Here is a 22,714-nt window from a genome sequence, read left to right as displayed (position 1 = left end):
GTATTTTATAATACCGCGGCAGAGATCTTGAGATAACATCATTATCAAAGGAGAAAAAATACAGAGAGACAGGAAATATTATAACAGATTTATCATTTATATATCTTGTGAGGTTAGGACCCTTATCTTTCTCACAGTTGTTTCACTTGAGTGGTATAAAGACAACTGTATTGCAATGTACCTTTGTCTTCACAATTATGCATTGTGCCATCTTTCACTCACTATGGGCAAAGGTAGAAACAGAATTATGTGACAACAATCTGTCTTTTTCCATGTTAGGTTCCATCTTCTTCCTTGTATATACTGCAACACTTGCAGTAAGTTGCTTAATATATGTTTAGAATTTGCATCTATGCATGTTATCCATAAAGATAGATAGTTCAGAAAGTCGTGTTTCAATGAAAGTGGGAGTAATACCACTGGAGAGAAGGAAACTAAGCTGAAATAAAAATGTTACGAGTTGAGAATTGGGACTAAAACCTCGAGATGATTGCACAGAACCACTGTGAGGTTCCTTTATTATTTTATAATTAGAAGGAAAGTGCTCACTTGAAACTTAAGACGGAGAAGGGGGGGGGGGGGAAGTACCTGAGAGCTGCAGCAGCTGTCTCAGAAGACCAGTACCAATGAAAGTTATCTTCTGCTGTGCCTTCTGCCTCCCGCTGCCAGAAGTAAACACAGCACCTTCTTTCCTTCCATTGGACTGGGTGATTTTTCCACATCAGGTGCAGCGGGACTAACAGCTACCAACCTAAGGAGGCAGGCAAGGGAGTCACAGGAGTTTCCACTCTTTCACTGTCATAAGCTTACACATGGGAGCCCCTAATATAGACTACTGAATTTAGTATGCCATGTAAATCCTTATTTTCCTCCCTATTTATGTATGGAACAGGGTTTTCTGTGTCATGGAGTGGAATTTATGTGTTTAGTGCCCATTACTGCCTGGAAGGCCAGTGGATTCATTTTGACTTGTAACACTACTGTCTATCAATGTAACATTTTCCACCTGAATCCCTAATGATAGTTTCACAATTAAATGAACAAACTTTACAAGGTTTCTCTAAAATATTCACAACCCTAATTTTGCAAACACATTCCACCATTTAGTCGAGTTCAGACCTTCCTGCATTCACTGACCAAAAATTGAGATGGCTCTCTCTCGGGAAATGCCTCTTATGGCAGCACCAGTTTTCATCCTTAATTTGTACCTAATGCTACTATAGCCTTGTTTTCATTCATAGGAGCCAAAACGCTTCATTTCACATTGAAAAAGAAAAAAACAAAAAAAACCTCTCTAGTGGTTTTTGCCTCTCTTGTCCTGCATTCTGTCAATGAACGGTGTCGCTCCAAGGAATGCATTATTATTGCTGCAGGCCACTCCAAATGATTCAGAGACCCTTTATATCATAGCCAAAACAAGATGAAAAAGAACTGTGTCCCCTGGGATCTAGATATTACCCAGTTCAGCTGAAGCCATTCTCACTTGGTTTGTCTGAGAGTGATTTAGCATTTTAATTTTTAATAATACTTTAATCTATCTGAAATGGGGGAGGGAGAGCAAACAAAACCAAATCCCTCTGCAGCTTCTCTCCTTTCTGCCTTATTCTTTTTCCCATTTTTTCCTAAATTCCACATTCCTCTACTTCTAGAAGCTATTGGTTGAATATATAAGTACTCTGAGGTACTAGCAACTTGCATGCTTTCTTTTTTTTCTATTATTGTTCTCCTTTTAGTAGTAAAAAATCCTCTGGGAAGGTACCCTTTTGTATTACATTTAAAGTTAGAAGCATATAGAAGTGGCAAAACTAGAATTAGGATTCACCTGTATTCTTAACAAATTCTCTCCTTTTCTATTTTATGTCTTCCTCCTTGTAATCGAACTTTTCTATGTCGTTTCTTCCTACTGTCAGTTCTTTCATTTCGGCAGATTTCTTTATCACTTTCCCTTACCACAGTCTAGTTCCTGTATATTCCTTATAGAGCTGTGTGTTTATTACTGAAACTCCCTCGGAATCATGAAACATTTTCTCTATTTTAAAGCAGTCTTATCTCAGTTTCATAAATAAAAAGATTAACTTTAGCTCAAAGCTGCTCTATGACAAGAAGCCCTACTTCTAAGTGCATGAACCACAGAGAACGCACCACAACCAGGTAGGTAGGTAGCCATTTCTGCCAGCAATTTGAAAACAAAAGAAGCAATGAAATACAAATAGAGAGGGGAAAGCTGAACAGCAAGTACAGGACAAACAGGATATACTTCAATCTTCACAATTTCAGAGCCTGCAAAATCTATGTGGACTGAGGCTGCACCTTACACACAATTACATGTAATCTTAAGAGCTGAAATGGAGAGGATTAGTTGGCTGGTGGTTCCAGTGAGTAAGAGAAGCCTGACTGTATTTTCAGGGCACTGCTGGGCAGCAGCAGATGGTGGTCATTTCCCTGTCAGGCCATATCGGGGATAATTATCAGACACAGTTCCAAGGTTTATGATATTATAAACCTCTCTTTCATTTCTCATTCCCTGCATGTGGAAAGCATGGCCCTTTTAACTCCCTTCTTATTGATTTTACACTAGTGTAGCACCTTTGCCTTCAATGATTTTGAAATGATTCAGTGGTGAAGTAAAATAAAAAATAGACCTTTCAAGTCAATAAAAATAAAATAACCCCCCTGATCTTAATGCTGTTTTTTGTTTTTGGTTTTGCATTTGAAAATGCAGAATAGCTTTATGTTGCCTGATGAAATAAAATGCAGTAAGTACTAGCAGAATTTGCTGCATTGGGTCCTGGCACAATTTAGTAACATAGCCTCTTAAAAATTGCTGATGCTGAAGATGATTCTAAAATAAATTAGCCTGTGAAACTAACTATACCTACAAGAGTAGTAATACTTGAACAGAATGCCTGTTTTGAACTAGATCCAGTGAAACTTTTTGATTTAGTCTGATCTGGATTGATTGAAGTACACAACAAATGAGGAAGATAAAACCCAGGCCCATGGGAGTTTACCAAATAGATAGTAATGTAAGTTAGAGCATATGGGTCAAGATCAGGCACAGATCTATTCCAGCAGAACACTCTTCACCACAACATTTTATAGCAAGGGGAAAGAAATTAACTGCATGATGTGTTTCTAAAAATGATGAAGAGACTCTTGTGATAAACTTGATTCAGTGTGGTTAAATTGTCGAAGTCTGAACCTTTAATATGTTTCAGAAATTCAAGTCTCTGAAGGGAGATTTACCCAGTCAGTCCAGAAGGATCTTGACAAGCTTCAGAATCAGGCCAACTCAAGTTCAACAAGGAAAAGCAAAAAGTTCTGTACCTTTGAATGTAATCTTGTGTGTCAGAACAGGCTGGAAGCCAACCTGCAACACAGCAGGTCTGCTGGAAAAGACCCGTGGGTTACTGGGGATACCTAGTTGAAAATGAGCTAAAAATTCTGTTCTTGTAGCAACAAAGCAAACTACCCATGCGTATCAGGAGAAGAACAGCCAGTAGATCACTTATTATACCCTTCTAACTTGCTGAGGCTTACCTGAAATTCCATAAACAGTTTTTAGACCCTCCAGTTCAAGATAGATGTTGAGAATTTGGAGAGAAATTCAGCAGAAGACAGTAATGGCCTTACTGTCAGAATGTGACTGAGGAAGCTGGATTTGTAGCCTGCAGCTGATTGGAGGGCACTTAAGAACATAATACTTTTCTTAATACTGGTGGATACTATAACATCCTGAAGGAAAGAGTTCCTCATCACGAGAGGAAGGCAGGGCTAGAAGGGCTTACCCCAAGAGGCAATGCAAATGCCATCCTTAGAAGTTCTCCAAACTCCAGCAGACAAAGCCCTGGCTGGCCTGATCTAGGGTTGGCGACAGTCCCAGTTTGAAAGGGATGCTCCACCAGGTGACCTCCTTTTCAACCAATGTTTCTATCATTCTCTTCTATGTTTTCTTTCACTTTTTTGTGCATTACTTTGATGATGAACCTGTCTTTTAAGAAGGGGCCCTTTGCCCTTTCCTTGAAGTGAAAATGTAATGGGTGACATACTTTGCTACAGATATTTTTGAAGCCAACACTAGCAACAGTGTTACAAAACAATGAATATAAAAAGATATGTCATGACAGTGGTACATATTTATCCATCATGAGTTCATCTGTTCTCTTGGTTTCTAATTAGGTATTAGCAGGCCAGGGCCAATTACAACAGCACAGAAGTTGCTAAATGATAGCCTGAAGGAAAAGAGATGTGCTCAAAGCTGCCATCTTCTACATCTCTATTACCATAAAGTAATATCTGCTCTATTACCATTAAATACCTTTGATACTTAATAGGAAAGAGTACAAGTGCTTTTATTTTTCATCATATAAAAGCTGGAGAATTCTGATTTACCTGTAGTTGATGGCAAAAAAATAATACATAATAATTAATTAATTATGCCAGCTTAACAGAGTAGAAAAGATATAGGAGGATATCAAAAAAGGGGGATATTGAAAAAATGAAACAAGAGTAACTATTGAACCAGCTGATTAGAATAATTCACACATCTTTTTTTTTGCATCTAGTTAGAAAACAAAGAAAGGGTTAACATACTACATCTAGGCCAAGTAGCTTCCAAAGTATATGATACACTGCCATGGAGATAATCCATGCTATGAACCCATTACTGTTTCGTCTCTAATTTTGCTTCAGGTATGGAAAAACTCTACCACTTCGCACAAGTATGCAAATTATTATTGTGTGATGAAGAAGAGTTTGTAGTTTTGTAGAAGCTATTAGAACAAATAAAAAAAAGTCCCCCTATCTCCTATTGGAGGCCCTCTGAGACCTTCTCTGGGAGTCCTGTCACAGTGACCTCTCAGTGGCAGCTCTCTTCAGATCTCACCAACATTGCTCCTAGGCAAGCTCAAAAACAAGGAGAAAATGAAAGCTGACAGAAGACACTCTTCCTACAAGTAAATATATTGCCTCAGTGAAGCTCCTATCCTTTACTGTCCCGGAGTAATAAGTGACATGTCCTGAAGTTGGCTAGTGAAGTGCTGTAAGAAAATGAAAATGTGGTCTGTAAGACATGTATATTTCTTGGAACAAGAAAGGGGGGATCATTCCTGCCCTCTGATTAATCCCTCATGCACTGCTCTAGTCCATTAGAGACATAAATTTAACAGGCCTCTGAGCAAAGTGCTTTATGCAATGTATTCCCTGTCCTTGACATGGAAACAGACAGTATCTTAAGCAATGTCTTGACTAACACAAAGCAGTTAGAACAGAGGAATGCCTCCAGGGAGCAATTTCTGTCAAGAGAAATTAGAGCAGCTCATGGATGTTCTAACTTCTGGGGGAAGCCAAGCTGTGCCTGGGGCTGCGAGGTCAAAAAGGTGCTGCTGCTGGGATGGGCTGTATGAAGGACCCACAAAGGAGCTTCCCAGTTCTGTCCTTCTGTGACCACAAGTGCATCCCCCAGTCTCAGCAATCACTGCAGTGCAGGGAGAGTATTGGCCACTACCAAAATGACGAAGGTGGAAAAACATGAGCTAATTACTATACTAATATTTGTTTTAACGGTTTTGGTGCAATTGTATAAGACTGTAGTAATATTTACTGAGACCTGTCAGTTGTTTCACATAAAAACAGGAGGACTGCTCTGTGAAACCGATAATATTACTTATTTAATGAGACTTAGACTGTGCCGAACAATTTAAAGAAGGGAACAGATGTTTAAAATACACTTTAAGTCAGACTGATACAGTATGCAGTGACTTATGGCATTGATTCTCAATACCAAGCTGCAATATATTGGCTAACTTTTTACAAGATGGTTTCAAACACGCGTGGTACAAGAACCTTTGGGGGCCTTGCCTGAAAATGTTTTAAAGTACCCAGACTGTAGGGCATGATCTCTGTATGATCTTCTCTGTCATTAGGCATTAGGAAGAAGTTCTTTACTCCAAGGGTAATAAGACACTGGAACAGGTTTCCCCATCCCTGGAAGTGTTCAAGGCCAGGCTGGATGGGGCTTGGAGCAACCTTATCTAGGGATAGATGTCCCTGCCCATGGCAGGGGGGTTGGAACTAGATAATCTTTAAAGTCTCTTTCAACCCAAACCAATCTATGATCCTATGATTTCATTACTGTCTTCTTATAAGTGTCAGAAACTGTAATTTTAGTATGAAAGATCAGCCCATCCACTCAAATATAACATAAACTGTGCAATGAATCTACAGTGGTGTGGCTAGAGAAGAAAGTAGGAAGATCTCAAATGGAAAAGATGACTGGTTATGGAAAAAACAATTCACGAACATTAACAAATAATCAGAAATTTTTGGAAAATTGAAGGTATTAAGGAAAACTGAAAAGAAGATTTCTCTATGGTACTTTTACTAGAGTACTATCACAGATTACCTTGATAGCAGCACAACAGCATCAGTTCTTCATGATCACCAACAGAAGAACGAAGTAAAACTTGTAAGAGTTTCAGACCTGGTATGTTTTGCTTCAGGAGTAACCTATCTGAGGCATTATTCCAGTCTGTAATTAAACATCTTTATGATAAGCATCATATAAACTGGAATATTTCAGTAAGAAGATTATTTTCCCCCAATAGCCCACTAAATATTCCACCAGTGGCATATTTCTCATAAGGGTAGTTCCCTTCAAGGAAGTATTTTACAGCAAAACAGAATTATAAACAGTAAAAATTTACACTAATAGGGATCTGCTCATCTCTGACATCCACAATTTTCTTGATTTTAGGATACGTTTATTTCTGTAATACTGTATGATCACACAGAAGTGCTTTCAGAAACAACTGCACTATTGAAGGTGGAAGCCAATGTCAGGAACTCAGTAAGTGTTACTGTTTACACAACTGAAATGCCTGTTGAATAAATGGTCCTCTGCAGTGCTGTTATACATATCTATTTCGGTGTACCAACTATGATATTTTCTAAAGTATATACCCTCCTGGTATCTAATCACTGACAGTCAAACACTCCACTTAGGTATGGTTCCAGCAGTGCATAGGAGCCATAAAGAAAACTTAATGAGCTTCCTGGGGGTTGCCTATAATAGAGAAACGTGCATGTGGCATATAACTGCTTAATGTTAATTCTGAAAGAGGATAAAAAAAAAGTGTAAAATCTAACACAGGGAAGCCTTGCACCAATGGGGGAAAACTATGAAGTGCTGAATTTATAGGAAACCTTTTTAAAGTGCTAACCTGGAGATTAATGAAAAAACCTGAGACTTCAGAAAAATTCTGCATTTAAATTACTTCTTTCATAAGGAATATCGGTAAGAAAATCCTTCCTATAGACTTCTGTTTTTTACATCCTTTTATCCTCTGCCCCTCTCTACAGTAACTTTCATTTTTTCCTGTGCATTCCAATATCTTTCTTACTTTTGCAATATTAAGTCTTTTATCCAGATCCTCTAAACTCTTCCCAGTACTTTCCCGTCTCTGTGACATCTTCCCCTAAAAGCCTATTAAGAAAGAAGAAACAGCCATGACTGATTCTGATTCACAGATACTTTGAGTAACTCACCTAGCACCTAGCATGTTGACAAAATAGATCAACTAAAGCTCCCTGTATTTTTTGCCCCAATCCTCATCACTGACATCATGTCCTCCCTCAAGACAGACACTGAAAATTGTAGGCAGTTCAAAACTTGGAGAGGTTTGAAAAACCTTCTTCTCTCAAAATCAAACTGCTTAATAGGTTGAAAAATTACTGGGGGGAAGAGAAAGGTATTTGCAGAACAAATAAAACCAGATGATGAGGATAAATAAGACTAGATAAAAGTCAGAAAACAAAAAAATCTGCTCATTAGAATAACATTGATATAGATGGAGGCTCTTCTGAAAAAAAAAAAAAATTATACTGTACTCCTATAATTCCTGAATTTGTTACTCAGGTTCACACCATTGTACCTTTTTGCAGACATCTTTCTTCCAAAACATCCCACAGTTTTCAGAGATAACTCTGTACTACAGATGCTGCAGGGTGGTGGTGTAAGGAGCCAACATACCAAAGGCAAGTCACTGGCAAGGTTGCAGGCCCAGCTGAAACAGGACTTGATTCCATAACCAGATCTTGAAAAGGATATATTAGGACCTAGCAACTATTGGTAGAGAGCCACAGCATGCCAAGTACTACACCAGGAGAAAATACGGCTGAAAACACATGGCATCTTGAGGGCCAGTAAATATCCATCAGCAGAACAATAAGGGAAACCAAGTACCCAACAGAAAGTAGATGTTGACTGCTACGCTCAGGTTAGTTGAACATCTCTTTTTTTGTTCCTGCAGTCTGCTGCACATGCAAGCTGATGCAAACAGTCGCTTTTCACCTCCTAGTGCTGCTAGAGCTGGGTGCTGTCTCTTCCCAGCCAGACTGCTCCTATGTATACCCTTCTGTTTTCCTTGCCCTTCCTTCAGTAGAAGGCCCCGAGCTACACTGCCAGCTTTACCAAGGGTGATGCATTTAGAGTTCAGTATTTTTAACACAGATATCTCACTTAATACTGTTTCCATTCTCTCTTTGCTGTGGGTATCCCTTTCACAGCAGTATCACATGCAGTTAAGGACACGTGTTAGATGGTAGCAGTAGCCATGCTGCCAAATTACCAGAGCACACCCTGTGGATTGACCTGCCTTGCAAAGGAGGACCATAAATTAATAGGCACTGAATACATCTGAGATGGGGGCACATCCCCATTTTTAGGTTTGATGACATGCCAGGCTTCCTCCACCCTGAACACAGCAGGTCAAGACGTAGCTGTGCACCATCTCTACACTCCGCAATTTCCACAGGAAGGAAACCCAAGCATGAATACAAGGAAAGTGCAGTCTGTTCAATAAACCTGGACACTTAATTGCATCTAGCTTTAAAATACCTACTTTAAGGTGTACTGTAGATACAACCATTCAAATAAAAGCATTTAAGGCTTCTGTATACTTTATTTTCCTTTTTTGGTAGTATTCATTTTAATTTTAGAAGCATGAAATTGCCTTCTCTTTTTATAAGGTCCTTTTATTTTAGTATCTTTCCCCACTACCCAAAAATGCAATAAAAAATGCCAAACCACATAAACATGAGACACTTCATAGTAATTTCTTTAAAGCCTAAATGTTTTAAGATCAGACAGGGAAGGATATGTATATTTTATGAAGTTTGCAAACATCACATTAGATACACTCTGATCAAAATATGTTGTGCTTTATTCTGAGAATATTTTGGGTGGAGCATTTGCAGTTGTTTCAGATGTATATGCAAGCTTTCCAACTTAAACTCAGATTTCAAGTTATCTAGTTCTTCAGTCTCACATGCTTTCTTATTTCAGTGATGAATGGTATTAGCTACCTTAAATCAGCTTACCAAACACAGAAGAATTATAACCTCAAATTGCAGCTCTTCCCCTAAGATCTACTTTGATCAATTGGTGGGAAAGCTTTGAGATTTGAGATCACTTGCTCACTGCACCACATTTTCCTGTAACTAAAGAGAAAAAATAAATAATCATTAAAAAGTAACTTCTGACAGAGGCAATAATTTGAAGAAAAACAAATACAATGTATCCTTCAAATTCAAAGTAAAGCAAAGAGAAACTGAATACTTTTATAAGCTCACGAATATTTATGAAACTGTTGGAGGCTGGAGTAATCAATAACAACTAGAGTAAGTTTCTGCTGTTCTAGTAAAATATAAGCATATCATTGTTCAGCTGCATATCAATGTAGAATTACTACTGATGCTATACCAACAATACCAAGTTAATTCTTTTTAGAACTTCTGAAAATAATTATTTTAAATTGCTTGGGTTTTTAGCTGTAAATTAAGAAATTTGTAGTAAAACCAGAAGTGATAGTAAGATCTATTTGTTGTGGCTCACTTATTATATGCAGCAAAGTTTAGAAAGCTGCTTGTAAGGTCGTGTGTAAGGAAGTGGCAAATCATTTTTTGACACTGTGAAGATACAACTTAGGGGGAAGAGGTAAGAGGGGAGAGATTATATTGCTCCCCACTGTAGTAGATTAATTTATTTGGCTTTTGCTCTTGATTTTTTTTTCATTATCAAATCAAATGTAATTGCTGAATGCGTACTCTAAAAGCATATTTAGCTACTTTAGCATATTCCCTACTTTTTAAAGCCATCCTTTTTCTCTCATAGAACAAACTTTGCATTATATACTTTCCCTACCTTTGTAAGGAAAAATAAGACAGGGAAGATCAGGACTGCATATGATGTTTTCCAAACTTGAATCTAAAAGTGACAACCAGTAGTCAAGAAGAAACTGGACAGACTGCAGAAATGCTGATTCTTAGATGATATTAGAATTAGACAGACTAAGCAAGAAATCAAAAGATAACCCAATAATCTCATTCACCCTTTTGCATGAACAGTCCTACTGCAGACAATGGGTAAGTCATACCCGAAAATCCATATAACATTTTAGAATGTTGCAATCTTCTTAAAGTTTATCATGAGAAATGTTATAATTTTCACACAGACACATGTGAGGAACGTTAAGTAAAATCTGAATGTAATCATTCTTAGTAGATACTCTAGAGATGAATCATTCCCCATTCCCCCCTCCATTTCTTGACCTTCACTTGCCCTGAAAAACATTCCAGGTATGCATAATAATTTAGCTGGTTATGGTAGACTTTAGTGATACACTTCAGCTCCTTCACTGCCTAATGTTGAAGATTAACAGTGCACTGTAAAGACTAAATCACAGGTATAATTACCTTATTTCTTCCTTGTGTAGATAATTTCTGAATTCTCAGCACCTCTACACTTCTGACTCACTCCCCAAGTCAATCTCCTCAAGCAACAACCCAAGACATGTCAAGCAGAAACCGTGCACAGCCAAAGGAGCAGGCATGTTGCTTCTGGTTCCCCTCAAGGAACTGAGCGTGGATAGAGAAGAGAACTGCATGAAATTTCTTTTCTAAAGTAAGTGATGCTACCAGTTTGGCCAAGAGCAAATTTTTGTACTGGCTCTACTAGGACCCTGTCCACGTGGGTCACCGAGCTTTTCCTTGCCATACCTTAAGTATTCTGCTTTGAACACTATTTTAGGAGTGTATGATAACCTGATCTTAAAGATATACCCTCAGCAGTCACTACATTGTTGGCCAGTGAATTACTGAACTGATATCCGACACGTGTGAGATTATTCAACATGATATATCTTTCAAAGTTGCTCTGATCTAATTCCTTTATTTTCTTTTATCTGCTCAGACACAAACTTCCCATACCTCTACACGTATCAATAACTAAAATTGTACTCAATCACCTATATTCAGAACTCCCTTCAGCCTTTGTAAAGGAGTTATTTCAAAATGCTAACACGATACACAATTTATAGGGATTGTCCTCTTTTTGCACCCACTGGAAGTAGTAAGGTCGGAGTCACCAGCTGGCTTTTGCATTCTTGTGACAGAGGCAGACTGTCCTATCTGACTCATCCATGCACTGTGGAGAGGGAGATGACAAGGGGGCAAGATGGTTCTTTCCTCTGTTTCTCATTTTCTATCACGTTCTCACTCACTGCTCCTGCATTAATGGCCTTGTTCAGCTCAACAAGACTTTTATGCATGTGTTTCTTTGTTGTTAATTATTACACCACAATGAGTCAACAAATCCTTTTTTTTTCAGAGGAAACACTGAATGAATACCCTTCAGAGGATAAAAGCAGGTCAGAATTATATACACAGATATAAACTTGCAGACACCCTTAACTGAACTGGCATTTGTAAAGGAAGAGGCAGGAAACTGAAGAAGCTAATTTTCTACGGCAACAATCCTACAACATGAGTTGCAGCTGTCTTGTAAAGACCAGCTTCATTTAACTCCTAAGGAAAAGTTTTACTTTGATTTCAGTTGGTTTGGTTGCTTTAGTTTTGTAAGTCATCTCATATATACTATATTTAAAGAGTTCTTTTCAGAGAATGGCAGAAAGAGTAATTGGCAGGATGACATAATTATGAACTGAGAAATTGTTTTATATGATGTGAACTACAAAAAAAGGCACATTGTTCTAAATTTATGGTCTTCTGTTATATAAGAAATAGTAAAAAGGGAATGTCAAATAAATTAAACATATGCTTTAGTAATCCTTTAACAAATAAAATAAGTATATTTCAGTTGCCAGGGAGATATAGTGCAAAATAGCTGTATAAACACAAATATAATCCATAAAATTTGCTAAAGGGTTAAACAGTCATTTTGCCAAACAAAGAGTAGAGACATAGAACTATGTCACCTGTATATCTTTCTCAGTGCCACACTGCAGTGCCTGCTGATGACAATTGGTATTTGGTGAATTTAGCTGTTTATCTTGGCTGAAGAGATAACAATCTAGTCCTCTGAAAGTAATCAGAAAGTTTTCATCAGACTCGAACAGTGATGTATAAGGAGTCCTTCTGGAGGACATTATGTCCTGTGGGCACACTTTTCCCTTACAGTTTCTCAAATAATTTATTTTCAGTCCAAAATTATTTGTTATTACTTATAGTAGCAATATTACATTTTCTAGTTGAACTGTCTGTTAAAGAACCAGAAGGGTAGAACTGCAGACTTCTACTGCTCCAGCTCCTTCCCACCCATATATTCAGGTATTAAGAGCAATGAGAAGGCATTAACACAATTTGTGATTTTTGGCTCCTTCTAAAGACAGTGATTCTTTGATCTATGTATGAAAAGGTCTGCCACAAAATTGAGACCAAATCCAGAGAGGAGACACTGGAACTAAAGGGAGATGCAAACCCTCAGCCTACCATTATCCACATTTAATGTGTGGTGAACAGAAGCTTCCCTCAACTGCGTCCTTCTAGGATTTAAGATAACATTTTTAAACATTGTATATTATATGTTATTGTGTCATCCATGAATGCCATCCTCAACTATAAGGGATTGGAATAAGACTGGGGTGGGGACAAGATTAGAAAAAGTTGAAGGGGGGAAGTAGAGGAGGAAGGGAATTAAGCAACCAAAGTTTGTACATAGTATTTACTGAGAAACACATTTTGGAAGAGTACCACATTATGTCTATTAACTAGAGGTGAGAAATATGGTAGGGCAGATGTAGGAATGTATTTGTGAAATAGTAACTAAAACATCCTTATGACATTATTTTAGTTTGACTGTGATTAGTAAAGCTTCTTTTAGTTGTTTCTGTCAGTTTGTGTTAAGTCATTGCTGAAGAAAAAGCAAACAATCTTCTTTATTTGCTTCATAAATATAATTATAAACTTGCCAGAACCAGGTTAGCCACAAATTAACATGACAGCTACATCCTCTTTCACATGGATTATTTATGAAGAAACTTCAGCAGGGTAAAGCTACTGATAGGACCAGGTGTTGCTGCAGAACCCAATAGAGTTGCTATAGTGACAGACCACAAGAGTGGTCTAAAAGGTATGATAAATGACAAACATCTTGCAATTTGCAAGCCAGCAAAGTTTGGCATTTAAGAAATATTGGTTACATCTGCAAACATATCTTCTCATATGGGAAAAGGTGAGTATATTGTGTCAGGGTCCACACTGAGCTAATATACTCCCTTAGCTCTCTTATGCCTATAAACACTGCATTGCTCTCAACATCCATATAGTAACTGAATTATGCCCTCCCTTCTTGGAGATACAGATTGTATCTCTCTTTCCCCTAAGCACTGGACTTAACAAATGTCAACAAGAGGATTCTCCTCAGTATCTCTGGAGTTTCCAATATATGCCATTGGTGGTGACACTGGATTTTAAATATTTAAAATTTCTTCACCATTTTATATCTCTAAGCTGCTGTGGAAACTGGCAGCAGATTTTCCAAATAAATAATACAACATAAACCTATTTTTTCCATCAGTTAGCACTTCCAGAATAAGCAGAAGCCCCCAAAACTAAAAAAAAAAAAAAAAAAAGAAAAAAAAATCCAAACCCTCCATAACCACAGAAAAGAAGAAGGCCTGGGATTTTTATTAAACCTGTTAGTGAAACCTGTAAAACAGCATTTTTACAGTGACAGAACTTCCTGTGTTGACAAATGATGCATCCAATGATATTTACACACACTGTTAGGTTCTTTTTTTCCCTCTTGAATGGCAGAAGGTAAGGAACAGCTTATGAATATACCTGACAAGGCTTAAGCCAAATGGTGGAAATTTTAAGGCTGAGAAATTAGAAGAAATATAAAGTGCCCTGCACTTTATTGAAAGAACTAGCACTACTATTTAGGGGGTGGCAGTGACAATTTGGTACTAACTTTTGGATCAACACGTGCAATACTACACTGTCCATACGGAAAGCATGACATCATGGTAAGCTAATGAAACCAGAAATTAATGCTAGGAAAGCTAAATTTTCAAAATTACATTAGCTGCAATGGGAACGCTTGAAGAGTCTATTGCAGTTCTGAGATGTATTTTATGTATTTAAGTCTCAAATTAATCTCTGAAATTGCCTTCTGCATTTCTGTTTTAAGTCACTTGTGGTACTTCCTCACTTTGTTCCTTTTTACATTTTCTGGTAGAAATATGAAAATTATGTAGAAATGGTCACAATTTTCTTCTTTCTCCAAGGCAAGAAACTTCCGAACTTGTACACCCCCATCTATTGCTAGAAAGGGAAAATGAAGAGGCAGCAAGCATTGCAAATTTTGGAAATTACTTTTCTTGATAAGAATAAGTTACAATTTATTACTTCAGCACATGATGCAGCCTGGTTATGTGAAAGAAAGCCATCACCAAAATAACTGCATTTTAATGACTGGAAAAGCAGCGCATGGCATGAGTTTGCTGCAAATTGCTAGAAATAAACATTTCAAAATGGTAGGTTGCATCTTTTGTAGCAGACATGGCTTTGCAACAGGCATCAAGTTAAGCTCCTAACTCATCATGTGAGCTGACACAGTGACAAGGAAAAAAAAAGGTGTAACTGTATTCGACCTCTACTTCACAAAAAGTACAGTTTAATTCAACCAAACTCATCTTTGCAGCACTGAAAGTTTCAGTATATTAACATAACTGCCTCACAAGCAGACGGAGGAGGAAACACTCTCACTGGCTGAACAGTGAGCAAAAAAAAAGATTGGGGTTGTGCCCCCATAATGCTGCGTGTTACACAATTAGCCTTTTAATGACTGCTTCACTGCAGCCTAATTGCATACCTGGCAGTGTGTAATGGATGGATGGAGTTATATGCACAGCTCCTTCCTTAGGGACTGTCTTTACTGGGTGGCCACTTTCTAGCTTCACCATCATCACAACTGCTATGATCAAACGTGCCTCTCCATTGCCATCACTCATTTCCCATCTCATCAGTGGTCAGAGCCTGCTCCTCATCCTTTGATGATGCTCTGTTCTACCAGACATCTTCACAAACCCTAGACCCATGAGAAGGGCATGGTAATCCGTGCCCTCACACAGCATGAACCTTATCACCTATTTCTTGCTGTGTGGCCCAAGTCGCTTTTGTGCCTTTTACCTGCCCATAAGCTTGTCTTCTGTGCAGCGGCATCCATCATCTTGTCCTACAATTCACTGTCATTGATGGTAAAATACCTTGTCCTGGAGAGCTGGCAGTATCATCCTCTGCTGTTCACCAAAGACAAATGAACAGAAATCTCAAAATCATGTCTCTGCTGACATATCAGTTGTGAAAGAGAAGTTTGCTAACTAGTGTGAGCTACTGACTGATGTCACCTTGCGCCATGATGGTTTCATCCACGTCTTGATTTTTACCTGGAAATTGTAACTCATCAAAACTATCAAAAGCAGCAATACAGGGATATCCCCACCCTAGCCATGGGCCATACACTGGGGGGGACGTGATATCACATACAATACAGCACATGTGAGAATCAGTAAATTCTAAATGCACATTAAAAAATGAAAAATGATGGCTTTCTACCTCAGTATCGCTCTTTCAACCACTGGAATATTCATGTTCTGTACTTTCCTCCCTAAATTTGGTTAATTTTATATGAGACCTCATATAAAGCGCTCAATGATCACATGAACAGAAAAATGCAAATTTTCCATTTTTCATTTCTCTCTACCAATAGGAAAAGAAAAAAAAAAAAAAAAAGGCCCAAAGCCAACAACAAGAAATACTTAACTGAAATAACAGAAAATGCTACGATTTATAAAGGCTGGAGCAGTGTTATAACTCCAAAAACTTGTCATCTTGTAGTGCACTTTGCAAACACAAAGCACATCAGAAGTCTGTATTCAAATTAGCCAACCAAGAAATTATTAAGACCTAAGAAATCTTCTAGACTTCAGCAGAATCTGTCTTGAAAGATTTGGCATGTACAAGTCTTATGTGGATACAGTACTTTAGTTGTTTCTGGTTGGTTTGTTTTTTTGAAGACCAAATACAGACATGAAAAATATTTATCATCAAGAGGGAAGGAAATGTACCATTAATGCTATATGAAAATGTTATTTACAGAGGCAAGTCAAAATGCTTTATAGGCAGAAAGTCAAGTTTTTTTATTTGCATTGCAGAAGTAAATATTCTCCAATCAAATGTATTTTAAGTATGCTTACTTTCATTAAAAAAAAAATTTAAAAGCCCTTCTTCAATCAAAACTATTTTTTTAGTTTCTCATAACGTCTTGTGGCTGGTAAAAAATCAGAGGAAGTAGACACTGAATAACAGCAAAAGAATAACAATCGTTTTCCCATTTTATCAAATGAAAGGTTTATCACATGAGAGGCTTTAGTCTTAAATTCTCTACAATTTAAAGAGAGAACAACACTTTTTAAAAAAATACACTATGATTCACTTCTAGGTGGATGTTAAAATCAGCTCCTTATTTTTATAATGATGCTGAAACACTCCTGTACTTAAGAAATACTCAGAGTCTTTATTTCAGTATTTAATAACAAAAAAGGTAAACCAAAATGTTTTGTTCTGCCTGGTACTGAATATTTTAGCTTTTTATTGATGTTTACAGGCTTATTTTTGACATTTGGTTTTAAAAGACAACTATTAAAATTACTTCTGTTGCTAAAGAAGACAGTAAGAAATAGGCACTGATGCATCATTAAAGAATATGAACGTAAAATACAGTGTTTGGATAACTTTTGGTAAATGTGCTTTTCCAGATTCCTCCAGTACACTTACTATTTTTCTTCTAACATATAACTCATTTCTAATATGATGGCTTGAAACAAACAAACAAACAAAATATAAACCCAGACTACACACAATATCTATTCTTTTCAGATTCAGAAAATCATATTTACTATAAAATCGCATTCCATTTACAGTATCACAATATCCTAATTCAGCTTTTTCTTTTTTTTTATAATTTCCTTGTGTGCCCTATGTGGCAAAATTGTAATACCATACATAGAATAGAACAGCTTGAAGACTTGCAAAGGTATTTGCTATTATGTTAGATGACTTCTCACTCATTTAGAAATGTCCCCAGACCAGCTTATTTTATGGTGCTCATGCAAAGCAGATACATTAGAATTTTAAAAGGAAGGCAGAAAAAAGCCCACAAAGAAATCTTTATTTCTAGAATTCCTTGTGTGTCTTACTTAAAGCAATTCTATCATTTAGCCTTTCAACTGTAAAGATTGTATTTTAGTATACAATTTAATGTAATGACAATTTATGCTTGTTCTGCTTGCAGAACAAAAAAGCAGATATAACAGATAAATTAATCACTGTAAAAAAAAAAATAAAATTGCTGCATTCTGCAATTAGAGCTTTATCATTGAAGAATGACATGCCCACCAATACTTTTAAAAATCTTTAAAAATCTTAGTTTTTAGGTAGACTAACATTACCCACCTTGCAGGCTGCATTGCTTACACACCAGGAGCTAAAAAATAGCAAAATTAAATACTTAGTCCATAAGGTAATAATGCTGGATATTGTAGATTATCATTTATAGGGACACAGCCTAAATCTTTTGTATTAGGTACAATAAATGTATGTACATGACCTCTGTATGCCATCCTTTCTCCAGTTCTGCGAGTTAGGTGCCTGAAATAAATAATCTTTCTCTGAACGTGGAAAAGCAAAGACAAAATAAATACTTCATGAGGTTTGCCTTATTCCTCTGAAGATGATTGATACATGAACTGGACCAATAAAGAAACAGGATGCAGACTATTACTTCTAAACATGTGCAGTTCCAAGGAAGAGGAAGGTTTGCAGACAGGCTGCAATTGAAAGCAGCATTAGTTTTGGATACATATGAATTTTGAACTGATTCCTTAACGAGATTTCTGTTAAGTGCTTTTGTCCTTGGATCTTGGATGAAGTTTCGAAACATATGGTGTCTTAATTCCAAGACATCCTAGCCTTGGAAAATTCAGTAACTGATTCATGAACACCTTTCTTCAGAACAAACAAAAAAAAGTCACTGTAGATATTCTTTGGGTAAGCATTTTCTAAAGCACAGCAATACTTCCGTGAAGAAATATGATAAATACTCAAATTATTTTTATACAGTAAGGAAAAAAAAAAGTAAAAATAAATGTTGCCGATCAGAACATGAAGATCAAGGAAAAGCACCCCTGACAAACAGCAGGAAAATACCACAGCATTTCCATATATATTTGAAATAATTTCTGTATTGTCAAGAATCAACTTACACCGAAGAGGCTCAAAGGTGAATCTTACAGAGTATATGGCTGCAAAATGCTTAGGTAAACTTGAACTATTCAAAGAAAATTCTGAAAGAAAAAAAGCCAAATAAGACGTTCAAAAGTGAACAGAAGCATGATGAAAAGTAAAAATGAAAATCCCATAAAATGAGAGCTGGTAATAGTATATATAACTAACATGATAGTAGTATAAAAAAACAATTCAACTAAGCAAACTCAAATGGTTCCTCACATAGCTGATCCCAGAACACCAGATCATAATTCAAAATCTAATTATTAGACTATACTTGTTGAGATTACTCTTATTCATCACTGTTTGATCTCTCTGCAGAGCTGGCAGCTTGTCCTAAAATATTAGGTCAATTTACTAATTAATTTTTAAAGTTAAAGAAGATGCACTTTGAAAGAATGTGTTTTTTTTTTCTGTTAAAATGAAATTACAAGAGACTCTGAATATGCTTAATGCAGATCTCCCCTAACCTGGCTATGAAGTTATGCCAAGTTTGACAAAACTTTTTCAATCCAGAAGTATTACAAGTCTCTGATCCTCTAGCTTAAAAGAGGAAAACCTGTTTCTTGACAACTTCATTTCCAGAAATAATAAAATTGCTTATATATTGTTCCATATGTAGCATTTACTACATTCTTGGGAGTTTGTGGATTCCTATTTATATGGTTTGTAATGATGACCCCTATAGTCCTGTAAGCATAGAAATTCTACAGAAGAGAACAGAATAAATTTTCAGATAGCTTTATGAACAGAATTCAAGCATGATAGACACGAAGGACTTTAATCTGTAAGTAGGCAGTCATTGTTTCATGAGTGGGAGCTTGAGACAAGTAGGAGCACAAGCAGTACTCAGGGAAGCAAGCTGCTCCTGATACTAGTCAGACTTTAGTAGCATACCTTAACAGATGTTAAGTCAAGTTAATATACCAATTCTTTACCAAATGTAGCTGAGTCAGGAAGAGGTAGCCAGAAGTACAACTGGATCAGGAAGTTGGAATGTAGTGGAGGCAGCTAGACATGATGTGTCTGTGTTTAAGTGCATTTATTAATAGGTTTACAGAATGGTAAAAAGAATCTGAACAATTAAAACTCTGGTTTATACTTTTAACTTCCCAGTCATGATATCACAAAGTCATAATTTATTCCACTGTATTATTTATCCTGACTTAATAAAGAAAACACACATGCACATTTTCAGCCTTCAATCAACAATGAAAAAAGAGTTTGAAAAACTAAACAACTAGGCTTTTTCCAAATCCATGCGGCTAGTTTTGAGATCTTACTATACCACCACAGATCCAAGATGCTAATCTAGTTTACAATCAAATGTAATATATTTCAGGATCTTGATCTTTGCGACATATGCCTGTGCTTATTTACTCATTCCACTGTGAGAAATTTTGTTGCATTAGGTATAAATTAAGTTCAGTTTCCTGAAATTTGTGAAAACTGGCCAACTGATATCAACTACAAATCGTGGTCTTTAATTAGAACTTGCATACCATACAAAGGTAAATAATGAGCACTTGGGGGTTAGAGGTGTCCTGGGTTCAGCAGTAGCAGTGATTTTTCTCCCTCTTGGTAGCTGGTGCAGTGCAGTGTTTTGACTTTCGACCTGGGAACAGAACTGATAGCGATGTTTTGGTTTGGCCAAGGACTTTGTGAGCCTCATGCTCTGCCAGGGACGAGGGGAAGCCAGGAGGAAGCAGAGACAGGACACCTGACCCAATCGGACCAAAGAGGTATTCCATACCACAGCACGTCATGGCCAGGATGTAACTGGGAGTTAGCCGGAAGGGCTGGGAGACTGCAGGGTTGGAGGAGGTATTGGCTGGTGCTTGGTCGGGCTGGGGGGGGCGAGTTATAGGTTGGCTGGTGGTGAGGTGTTGTATTCTCTTCCCTTGTTATTTCCTTTATCATTATTATCATTGGTGGTAGCAGTAGTGATTTGTGTTATACCTTAGTTACTAAACTGTTCTTAACCCGTGGGAGTTGCATTCTTTTTGACTCTCCTCTCCGTCCCTCCGGGAGCAGGGGGAGGGCAAGAAAGGGGGGGAAGTGAGTGAACGAGTTACCTGACTGGGTTTAAACCACGACAGTTCTTTTTGGCGCCCAATGTGGGGCACGAGGGGTTGAGATAACGACAGATCTGACAGGATTAATAGTCACTCGTCACAATGCTGATTTATTGGCTCTCAGAGTTGTTCCTCTTGATCTCAGAGTTTCAGAATGTAGTACATTACTTAGAGCCGGTATTTGCTGTGTTAGTGTTTATCAAGTGTGGGGCTGGGGCTAAGGTTCTTGTCTCACTGTGCTTTATGGCAATGACTTGTAATACGGGCGGGCTCCAGCAGCAGGGCAGGACAGACGTGGCCATTGTAATGTGTGGGGTTTGTTCATCAAGAAGTTTGGGGGAGGGAGGCTCTCTGTGGCTGTCGTTAAGTGAAACAATACTCCTTTTGATTCTGTAACTGTTGTACTCTGTAAGTAATGGGGGGGAGGTGGTCAGTTGTATTGTTGCACAGGATTGTGAGGGAGAAAAGAGTGGCTCGAAGTGGTGTCTTGCTGCAACGCTTGAGGGGTGGGGGCTGCGATGGTGAGGAGGCTGGCAGCGGACGCTTCTCGGCGACTCTGGGAGCTTCTTGAAACTTCCCGAACCTTCCCCGCAATAAGACCCCCCGCAACAAAGGGAACCAATGGGGAAGAGCCATGTCAACATCCGAGTGAGGAGGGGCGACAGGATTGGCTGGGGCCTTGAACCGAAAAAAAATAAAGGACCACCTCCCAGAGACCGCGTGTGCGTCTTGGGTGGAGTGGAGGACTCCCCGGCGCCCCCAGCACTGTTTTATCTGTTATTGCTTACTCAGTTTAATAAAATTTATACTTTAAACCGAAATTGGCTATACCATTCATAACACGTGGATTTGTACCTGGCCGTCCGGCTGCTCTTCACCGGCCTGGCCCTTGCCCTCGCCTCCATATTTGTGAGGCTGCGGGGAGCCGAGGGGGAGCGGCCTTGGGATCCGGCGGCTGCAGGAGCGACCCGGGAGAGCGGCCCCAGGGACCAAGCGGCGGCGGGAGCGGGGCCGGAGGCTGCGAAGGGACAGCTGCCGGTGGAGGAGGTCGAGGAGCAGAAGGAAGCGGCTGCTGAGCAGCGGGAGAAGGCGGCGGAGGAGCCGAGCCCCACGGCCGAGCCGAGCCCTGAGACGGCCGAGAGCATCCCCCGGAAGCCGCCCGCCGAGCCCCAGGAGGATGCAGGAGACCACGCAGCATTTCCCAGCAAGGCAGAGGAGGAAGAGCTGGACTCAGGAAAAGAGAAGCTGGCGGTGGGAGAGCCGGCAAGCACAGCAGCTACACCAGCCCCAGTGACAAGCACAGCAGCTACACCAGCCCCAGTGACAAGTACAGCAGCATCGTTTGAGAGTTCTGAAGGTTTTGAATGGCCTTTGGGTATCCTTGGGACCTGCCTGCTGACTGTGATGGGGATCAGCATGTTGGCACACACACAGGCTGTGTTCTACCCACAACCATTTTGTCTGATCTCAAAAGTTAAGCAGAGTCAGGTTTGGGTCTTCTCTGGGGTTAGACAACGATGCAGGGGGACCAAGAGGTTTTTCCCCAAGGCTGGACAGTTATGAGTGGCAGGGTGTGTGGGACAGTATGGGCTAGTATCTAGTCCAATGGGCCCCTCCAGTGCTTTGGAAGCGTCGGACATGGAAGGCAGCTGTATGGAGTCCCCAGCAACAAGCTGCAGAAACTGCTGAAGGGGACAGTGAATTATGTTGAGCCTGGTGGGCACATGGCACTTCAGGTCATCAGAGCAGAGATGCAACATAGAGATGGACTCATGATCGAGGGGTGGACTTAGCAATGGATGCTATTGCCCAGGTGATTCACAAGTGTGAACACTGCACACAGTCTCTCCTGCTCTGGAAGACTGTTACAAGAGATGGAGCCTGACATCATGGACCAGATGGACGCAGCAGCTTTATAGCTACTGGTCTATGCACTTAGATAAGAGTGATGGTATATTGAAAATGAGGGATCTGAGCATGACGTGAATGGTATG

The sequence above is a fragment of the Pezoporus occidentalis genome, unplaced genomic scaffold, assembly GCF_034315485.1.
Source record: "Pezoporus occidentalis ecotype Australia unplaced genomic scaffold, CSIRO_AGI_Poc_V1 ctg51, whole genome shotgun sequence".
In the NCBI taxonomy this organism is placed as follows: Eukaryota; Metazoa; Chordata; class Aves; order Psittaciformes; family Psittacidae; genus Pezoporus; species Pezoporus occidentalis.
This window is presented reverse-complemented; position numbering follows the sequence as displayed.